The following is a 10919-nucleotide window of genomic DNA, read 5'->3' on the forward strand; positions in this document are numbered from 1 at the left end:
AACACCAAAAGGCTTGATGCCTTTGGTGGGAAGATGATCTGATCTGTTTCCAAAATATAATTTCTAAGAGAATGAAAAACAGTTTGATTTCTGCTCTGCTACTTTAACCAAAGCCATCAGTATTGTCTCTCTCCTTGCTATCCCCTGTATGTCTTGGGCCGGGGAGACGTTATTGTCTGGCATGAACTGCTTCTCTGAATCCTTTTCTAGGATGTGCTGATCCTTTGGACTGCTTCTCCTGAACAAATATCCTACAGTAGCCTCTTAAAGGCCATGGAGTAGATTATTGTTTGAGCTGGTTGAAAATGTTTCAACAGAACAAACAGTTGTCATTGGAAAACAACCCTGAAAAAATGCTGAGGAAACAAAGTAAAGAATTAATGAGAAAATGTTGCTGGGGGGAGGGAGGGGTTGTCAGTGAAATGGATATTGAAAATTTTATTTGAGTTTTGGTAAACAAATTCAAGTTTTGGTAAACAAAAAGTTTATCATTTCAGTAGTGTCTTTTGCGGTGGTGGTGGTGGGTTAATAAAATTATGGTGTTAAAAATTAAGATGTGTGCATGCGTGTGTGTATGTTTCTGTGTATGTATTTACTTTTTTAAGGGTTGTTTGTGTATTGGGCCTAAATACTCATCAGTTTATTTCACAAATTTCTAAAAGACCAGGACAAGAAGCAAATCCTACCATTTTCTAGCCATCATTAGGGTCTCACCTGGAATAAGATTAGTCCCTTTACTAAGGATCTAAATAGTGATATCTTGATAGAATAAGTTAAAACAATACATAATAGCATTTTTGTCTCCAAGTAATGCAAGATATACAAAATCAAAAATACTTACATTTCTTTAGCTAAAAGTACCAGAACAACAAGTACAAAAAATTACAGTCAATATGCTGAACTCTAACTAGGCGTCCCCAAGGGACACTACTATAGAAGTTATACTGTATAGAGTAAAGCAGAACTTTGAATTAATTCTTTTTTTTCCACCATGAAAAGACATAATTTTACCCATCAGTATTAACAAAATGTCTGTGTCCTATCTCATTTACCTTGTTTTGTATGTGAAGCATCCATGTGCTGAAGCTCAATTAAGTTCACAGGTGAGTATAAGTGTAGGGACAAGTACATCATGAGAACGACAGTGTTACACCTACACCAAGCCACGTAATTCTTATCTCCATATAATGTAAGGTTACCCATTTGCTTATCACTGAAGCCTAAATTTGGTATAATTGATACTGAAAAAAGAAGTTACACACCAATCTTGCCTGACAAGGAAGCTTAAGAGTGTGTAACAAGGAGACAGCATGTAGAAGAGGGAGAAAAATGAAACATTTTTGTAATTTCAACATTTTTTTCCATTCTGTGCCACTAAAACTAATACCTATCACAGGTGCCATGGAAAAAAAAAACATTTAAAAGTTTTACAGCCCCATAGCCACCAGCCTAGTGATTAGACAGTTCTGCTGATAGGCACGATTGCCAGGCCCAGGCAGCACCTGGATGGGTCTTGGCAACCTATGTGGGAGTCCTGATCCCAGAGCCACAGCTGTGCGGGCAGGCAAGCACCCATGGGCACTGTCACACCGTGCTGTAAAAATAAGCAGAGCATGGAGCTGAATGTGAATCTCCTACTGTAGGGCTGTAAGGTCAGCATCTCTTGCTTTTTCTCCCCTCCCCCACTTTTGCCCAGTGCAGATTTAATTTTATAAGCACAGCAGAAGCACTCGTAAGGGAAGGAGTGGGACAGGCTTTGTGGCAGCGGCAGCAGCAGCAGCAGCAGCAGCAGCAGCAGCAGTAGCAGTACAGGAATTTAAGCGTCCCACCTCCCCAGGCCCTGAAGGAAGACAAATGCATCTGAAAGAGAGAAACAATTCTCAGATCCTTGAGACTGTCTTTGTGTCTTAAGCTCACCTGCTCATGCCTTTCATAGCTTTCCAGTTATTCAACATCAGCCTCATTACCATTTAAGTCATATATCTCACTTGAGAGGTAGATTTCAATTGTACTAGCATCAGAACCTAGCAAACAAAAGAGAAAGGACTCTATTACATTTAAAGATATTTATTTAAAAAAACTTTTGTTTTTATCAAAAAGTATTTTGCCAATGTAGACTCGATTTTTTTTTTTAGTTCAAACATTGTATTGAAAGAATCTTGGTATACCGGCTTTTAGACTATAAAATCACCAGGAAACAGGGAAAAAGCCTCCTTATCTAGCGTCTGTCTTATTGTTCTCTGTGTAATTGCATTCCTAGGGAATGGTTGACTGCATTACACCCTGACTTAGCAGAGCTGGGCTGTTAAACAGAGCACTTAGCATGGCTGTGGGAATGTCTGTGATCACTGGCAAGTCATGTCTAGTGCCTTGAGCAAAGAGGTGGTAAGAAGAACGCTGTGTCCTCTGTCACATGGAGGCGCATGATTAGGGCCAGGGTGGAAGAAGCCCATTTCATTTCCACATAAAATGTGGTGCTTGCTTGAGTGCTTTAGCCTGAGAGAGTTGCTCTTGATTTTTTTTCTCCCAAGGAAATTCACTCAAGATCTGCTGCAGCAGGCCAAACATGAGCTGATGCTATCATGTGGTTGCAGCTCAATGAAAGGCTGCCAGTGTTTCACACTGGCATTTGCCCCAGTGCCATCTGGGGGGGGGGACGCGGCGAGAACAACCCATTCCCCACAGCCATGGCAGAACTTGCTCCTTACATTGCATGGGCAAAACCACCTCATTGTTTTAAATGCCTGTCCTTAAAACCTATATTTTTAATAAGCATGATAAAAAAGGTCCTGTTTGTTTTATATATTTTCAAGATTTTTCAGGAGGCTGACAGATGTGTCACCAGGTATGAGGTTACTTCTGCTGTCCAGAGGCACCTGGAGAAGAACCCAAGGCCTCCATTTACACTGTGTCCATCTCTGCTGCATTGTGTGAAAGCATTAAGCAGTTCATGGGAGATGGAGGAAAGCTGGTGGAAGACTAGGCTAGGACTAGGCCACAAAGGTTGTCTTCATTAACAGATGTGCCATAGTCCTGCTCTCTAGAGGGAGGGAACCCACTTTCGGCCATCACAGCTCTTTTACAGCCCTTAAACCCCAGGCCCAAAAGAAGGCATAGTCGGATGCCTGAATCCCACCCCAGTGCAACATCAGGGCGCAAAGAGAGCCCCACAGTCGCGCAGGGTACCTCTGCCCAGGGTGAACCTGCCTTCTCCAGCACCCCACGTTTCCCCAGATTGAAGCCCTGGCTTTGCGGAGAGCCAAATTTCACCTACAGAGATGCTAGAAAGTTTAAAAGACTTAGTTTAAAAGACTGTGTTCCCAAAACATGATGAGCCCCAGAGTCCAACATAGGAAGGAAGAGCACAAAGGCTTTTTATCACGTTCCTCACAGGATGATTTCCACTACGTAAGTGAGCTTGTCCCCTGCTACTCCCTACTGCTGGGTGACTGGAATGCAGTATTGCTGCTGATAAACCTCGGGCGTAATAACAAGGCCTGATGAGAAAAGTATGACAAGATTCCCTTTCATTGTTAAAAAGAGAAGTGGAATCCTGAAAGGTATTTCGGGCTGTAGATCTTCTCATTTATAAATGGATGATAAAGAATCCTTTCATACATCAGTTTCTAATGAATGTTTATGTGGATTTCACTGTTTTTCTACTATATTCAGGCAACACAACTTACTTTGTGGGCTTTTTTGGCTTAGACTTTTTTTTTTCAACTGACTGGTATTATTTCACAAATTGACTGTGCTGTTTTTATAAAAATACTAATTTTACCATTGGGCCAGAAAAGAAAACCCAATTTCTTTTATTCAGACTTCATAGCGCAAATTTACCTGTTGTCAGTTTGACATTTTATTCAGATTTAAAAGATACCATCCTCATATTTGTAAATATAAATGACACAAAGATCTTCATTCAGAGGCCTTATAAAGAGAAACACACTAACACACATGGCTGTTAGAAATATCTTCTGACCTTAACAGATTAGCATTTCCAGTTGGAATTCCTTTCTGCTCATGAGTCTACAGCCATCAGCTTCCATCATGTGATTCAGGGCAAAACAACCTGCTCTCTTATTTTCCTAAGTGAATTCAGTCTCCAGATTCCTGAAAATGCTCAGACTAGAAAATGCCTCATGTATTCTCCCAGCTAGGAAACAATAATGCAAACGTCTTTAACTCCCATTAGCCTGAGTCTAATACCTGACCCAAAAGTCCTAACAGGGCAAGTTAGAGCCCAGATCAGGTCCCAGAGGTCTTCAGTTCTTGCCTCTGATGAGACTGTCATTAAAGGTGACACCTGGGGCAGTTCCTGTGAAAAGCAGGCCTGCGTTCTGTGAACTGAATTAAGACTACAATCTGTTTTCAAATAAGCTAACACACTCTCATCAGTTGACAACTGGTTTTGATTCCCACTAAAGTAAAACTGGATTTATACCAGAACTTTAAGAACTGAATCTCTTCTTGAGACACAAATGCCTCCTTAAACTAAGCCATTCCCTCGTCAAGCCACCAGATCTTTAATCTGTTTAACCAAACAAAATGGAAATGTGAATTCAAAATAGTCCTGCACAGTTTCCTTTGTAAAAGTTGCATTCTTTTCACAGAAGATTTTCCATAAAAATGTACTAGGAGAAACTCCTTGTTGGGTGGAGAGCTAGTATCTGCTGGGGCAGAATAGTCAGACCATTTCTCTGTCTCTGCTAAGTAACTGCAAAATACTATGTACTATCAGCCAAACTCTTAAGCAGCAGTTGGTCACACAGAGCTCCAGAGTGATTGAATCATTGAACTAAATTTTAGTGATCATTCTGACTTCCAGCGGCTGAGACTTTCTGTCTGCAAAATCCTAATCTTATCTAGAAACTATCCAAAATATATCCCTTATTCCATGATGGTAGGATATGTTTATTTCAGCAGGATTGCTCATTTCACATTAATCACAAACTAATTCATTTGGGAGTGAGGGAGGAGAAAGTTCAGACACTTTCATTCCAAAGCCTTGTTTCTTCACTCTAAACAATAACGCCCTACCTGGGAATCCTCCCTCATTACCTTGAGTCCATATTAACTTCACATAACATGCTCTTTGTAAACACCTACACAAGCTGGCAGTCCTATTTTCTACACATCTGTACTACATTCACTTCATCATGTAAGTCCTGGCTTTCACACAGTCTGAGTCCAGCTCTAACTACATGGACTGGTTTTATGTTGCTCTAACTTCCCAGATACATTACAGCTTTTTCTAAAACTAAGGGTATATTAGTCATTTGGGCACAAAGGGCACCTACTATAATATAGATAACTAACAGATACCTTTTTTCTCATATTTCTTTAAAACACTATAGTGCTTTCATCTCTCATTCTACTTGTATTCTTGCTAAGACTCTACACTATGCCATTTGGGTCTAATCTTGCTAACGGTATCTGAAAGAAAAAAAATGAGATAAATGTAGAGCTCAAGCACACAGTCCTGTAAAAGGAAATATATCTAACAACATATTAGAGTCACCAAGTGTTCACCCTTACTAATGCTTCAATAAATATAATTGGCCTGAACATGCCTTATCCTATACTAATTTGTGTAAACACCCATGATGTATGAGGCATTAAAGGAGCCATTCAAAATTATTTTGTTTTATCAGCTAACTACTTCTCAAAATAATCACTTTCCACAAAATACAAAGAAGTCTTAATTAATTTCCAGGGCTCTAAAAATTTCCTGATACAGAAGACATTCAAATTGAGGTTTAGAGCTGAGCTTTCTACCTCTAAGACATAAATGTTTCTATGCTAATTAGAAACCCAGGTTTTTCTACATGTAGATACCACCTTCGGTTCTCACTGATGTTTCTGTTGTATTGTGTTTGAGCAAATTCAGAAGGCCCCATTGATCACAGGAGGCTCTGGGGATGTCGCAAATTCCTTTTGCCTTTTAACCCTCACTCTAACCATCAAACATGAAATGTCTTCTCAGGACTTTCAGTTAAACAGCACACACAAAAATATCCTAACGTTTGCTGGTCCTTTCCATAGATTGACCTGTGTGAGTTTACAGGCCAGTAAATCTTCTCTCTATGGCATATTTAAACATACCTAGCAGTGGGCATGGGTAGACAAGTTAGGAAAACGGTGCAAACCGTGGGGCTGCCACAGGCCTAGGGATGGCCACAGTGTTTTCCTTTCTATGTAAGATGTCTAGCTTTTTTTTTTTCCAGGATTCTTTCAATCTAGCATAGTGTGAGCACACAGCAGCTAGAGAGAGCTAGAAAGACACCCCATTCTTGTTAGCTGCACAGAAGAAAGCATTTTAGTTTGTTTGGGGGTTTTCTTTTGAGCGTAAACTCAAACACTTCTGTCACTCACTGAATTTTCTCATGCCTGAGAACTCATGTTGGAGGAGGCTTTTGAAAACTTTACCTACAAACTCGCTAATGAATTTAGCTTGCTGGATGTTTAAGAGTTGTTCAGTGAGATGGCAGGGGAGAACCAACTTTCCATAGAGCTCACAGCACGTTCCAACTCATAAACTGCATCGGAAAACTGATTCATATGCAGCCCTGGATTTGACTGTGCTCCCTATTTTATTTCTCAGCAAGACTGCCTCTCCTTCAGTTATCAGCTTCAGTGTATGTGCATGCGTGCTCCTTAATGGATCAACAACCCAGATATCATCTGGCCATTCTTAAAATTAAATTATCATCTGTCATGTGGTTTAGTGATTTCCAGATGGAATTACAATAGACTTGAGGATTCCATGAAAATCAAGAGAATTTTAGAAGCTTGGATTATTTTTCATCATGAATATACAATGATGACTTCTGAAAAAGTTGTTATACAGGGGAAAAAAGTAATCACATGTTAAGCATTTCACTTTCTCCATGCATTTGGTCTACAAGAATAGAGGAAGGGCTTACTGAGAGATGTACTTTGGATTTTGCTATTTAGAAATATGGCAAACATAAATGCAGAGCTCTGCATAAATGCAGAGCAGAGAAGTCAGCTTATTTAAGTAGTTTATTATTTTACTAATGCTCATATTTCAGCTTTGCAATTAGCCCGAACATCTGGCCAAATAAATTAGTAATTAAGTGTATGAGGCTGGCGGGTCAAATACAGCCCCATATGCACCTTTCCACCAACAGAAAAAAGCGAGGAGTATTTAAGATAGTATTACAGGATATGAAAGGACACTTCCAGAAGCTTTCATCTTATCATTAAAAGGCCTATAAATAAATTTTGGCTAATACAGGGAACACTTACAGGGTATGGTTGGATTCGATAACTTGGCTGGGAGCGCGAGAGGGGAGTGTTAAACAGAGGCAATTTAACTGCATTGCCCTGAGTGTGTGGATATCCAGTTTATGAGATTCCATAGCTTTGATGGCAACAATTTTCTTTCAGTGCCTGAATTCAACAACTTTTTTTTTTTTAATTTACAACTTTTTCCCCTTCAATGAGTTCAGGAGGGCTTTGTTATGCACTGATTCACCTAAAATATAACAAACTAAAACTGATCATTGCTGTGCTTCCAAAACACAGTGTTTTAGCTAAACATATTTGATTAGACAATATCTGATCTCATTCCCCATTTACTTCTGCTCTAAGTCACACCTTGCTGTTCCAGAGCAATGTCTATATTCCAGCTCATAAACCAAAGACGTAACTGTGAAAGAGAGTCCCTCCCATAGACAGCACAAGGTGAAAGCCACAGACTCTGACTGCATTTATTGACTTCAGTATTGAAAAGATTTACTCCTGCCTAATCCAAGCTATGTTCACAATACCCCTTAGAAAGCAAATATTCAGGCTAGTGACAAGTACTTTCCACATTAATCAGAAACAGCCTGCCAGTAGACTCCTAAAACTAAGAGAGTTTGAAGTGACCCTGTGTACCGTGTGGGAAATTATCACGACACCATGACTATACAGATACAAATCATCATATAAATGAAAACTAGGATGTTTTTCCATGTGCTGGTAAGTTCAAGGCTCCTATCAGCAGAGGGAGGGTAGACAGCAAATTGAAGAGGGCAGTGTTTAGGCTGGTGTTAAAACTATACTGTACAGGACATGGTGTAGACTATGGTCTTCTATTTATTATCTGTGTCAATATTAACAGTTCATTTCCTTTTAACTATACATTTTATTAGAAATACATTCTAATGTTTTATCTGAGTAAATTATCTCTCTCAACCATATCTCTGTCTTGCTGAGCTTTTCATCTTAGAATATGTCCAAGAAGCAAGCATAACTCTCATACACATCCCTTTAACTAACTAAGGTCTAACATGGTAACCACAATAAAAAGGAATTAAATTCTGACTGCCCAGCTTTCAAGGGACTACAACATAACTACTCTGCATGCTCTCATGGATATCTTACAAGCTAATCTGCAGCTTGCACAAATATTTACATGAGTGAGCGGTGTATTTGGATTAAAGCATACAAACAGGAATATACATCTCTCTGAGGCTATGTCTACACTAGCAGGTATTGCAAATAGGAGCTGATCTGTTCAGTGACACAATACTGAGGACCTGACATCCACTCCATCTGATTTCAGGTTTGTTGGTTTTTTTTTTTAACTTCAGACTAGATCTAGCCTGGGCCTGGGATGCCCAGGTGGCATGCCTTTGGTGACCCATAGAGGACACACTTGGTTTCACCCAAAAGGAAACCGATTCGGGTTCTCTGAGACTGCACCACAACATGAAGCAAGCACAGTCTGCGGGGACAATCAGGAGATCCGCTTTGAAAGCACACTCCTGATCAGGATAGACCAGCACCCTGTAATATTTGTAGAAGGCAGTACTTTTTGCTCGAAATGGTAAGCAGTAAGGCAAGAGCAAGGGCTGTGTAGGGTGAAATCAAATGTCACGGTTACAAATGAGCAGAGAAAATTATCACTCATTTAGCTGCGGAAGCTTCATATACCAGAGACTGAGAAAAGTGTGTAAGAAAACTCTTCCAACACTTATTTCTTTTCTAAGTTAAAAACCATGGTCGGTTTCCTCTGCCGTGCTCCATACCAAGTTCTCAACATATCAGAATTAGCTTAGTCACCGAAACCTACGATGTCATACAAGGAGCACGTCTTACTTCTGTTGCCCAATGAGTCCTAATCTTTCACAGTGGTATCCCAATAGATTGATAATATATACACCACACATATCTCAAGAACAATCTTGAAAACCCTGAGCCAGATTACACCCAGCGCTACATCCGAGAACAAAAGAGAAAGGGAGCAAAAGCATGACTCCTGCACGCGGGCTAACCAACGGCACAGGCGTGCAGTGCTGGGCAAAGCCCTTCCAGCATCGGGAGGCACCAAGCATTGCTGGGGGACTGCTGCATGGGCTGGGGGCAGGGGAGCTGGGATCGGGGCACAGGGGCTGTTCTTGCCCCCATACGCCCAGCAGTGTGTGAGGCCTTGGAGTAGCAAAAGGAGTGAGGGATTAGTTGGTCAGTTGTCTTGCAGGGCCTCTTGCTACAGTCAGCCACCTCCCAAATGCTTTTATACCACCTGATTACTTCTGTGAAGCTAGAGGCTGTTAATTTTGTTTTAGGGTTTCGTACTTTGGCCCACACTCTAGGATCTGAAAAGGTTTACCAACCTCTGCCTTTTTTCCTGCTCTTTTAAACTATTGTGATGAGTTTTTCACTGAAAATGTGGATTTTTATTTTGTAAGAATCAATATAATCTGCTTCCAAAGTCCCTGTGCTTTATCTTCATACCTAGCTAGGAAAGAAATTACTGTCTGTCCAGGCAGAGGACCAGAATTTCTAGAGAAAATACAGATTCTTAAAGATCTAGTGATATGACAGTATTTCTGATAACTAGAACAGGAATATAAAGCTATAAAACCACAAAGGTTTCTATATGGCATGACTTAAAAGAATTCCTACAAACCAACCACAGTTCTCTAATGATCTGCCTAAGTAATTATGGGTTCACTGTTTAACAACTTTTTAGCAATTAGTTAAAAAAGGCTATTTACTTAAAACAGCAAGTCAATATTTTACATTATAGTTTCTGATGAGTTTGCTTCCCTAACCATCCTTGGACTCTTCTGAGAAACACAGCAGCTTGAACACAATGTTATTGGGTTATTTCAGCTTTCTTTAATAATATATTAATTTTTTTAAATAGCTGGGCCTGCAGTGGGTTTGAAAAGAAGGGTGTGGACATCCAGTGAAGCTGAGTCAAAATGAATTTGAACTGGGTTTAAAAAATACCTTTTATTTTATGACTGGTCCTGGCTACATTCTGAAGGAAGGGAGAGGGGTTAGTTGGGGTCAAGTGGCTTTCACCATGCTCTCTGTCAAATTACTGTAAACAACTTCCAGATCAATGAGTTTTAAATCATGCTAATTCTACTTCCAATATGACATTAAAAGCCTGGGGTAGACATGGTCATTGTTTTTTCTTAATTTTCAATAAATTTGGGGAAATATTTGGGTGTAGGTGCTTAGTAGCACTGTATCAAACACAGTATGTAGCTGAGAAAACAGAATGGATTTAATATCTCTCTGTTCAGCAACTGAAGATGTAAAATAGAGCACTGCTCAGAGAAGGGACTATTGATTCTATTCTTTTTTTTTTTAAATGAGTTTTTTTGGCAAATGCTATCTCTTAATGCAACTGTCCTCCTTAATTGCCATAGTCCTGTTAGACAACTACGTATAAGGATCAAACTGAACCCAAACTAAAAAAAAAAAACAATTTGGAGAGTCAGTTTTGCCTGAATCAGTAGTGAAATAGAACCATTATTCTGGAGTCTTTACGGAATCTAGGCTGTGTCTGATTTTTTTAAAAAAGACTTTCAGCTCCCTAGACAAAAGTAAACTGAAAATTAACATAAACAAGCTAAAAAGAAGACTTTGTCAGTGAGATTCTACACAAACAG

Source organism: Apteryx rowi, unplaced genomic scaffold (assembly GCF_003343035.1).
Source record: "Apteryx rowi isolate R43461 unplaced genomic scaffold, aptRow1 scaffold_640, whole genome shotgun sequence".
Lineage (NCBI taxonomy): Eukaryota > Metazoa > Chordata > Aves > Apterygiformes > Apterygidae > Apteryx > Apteryx rowi.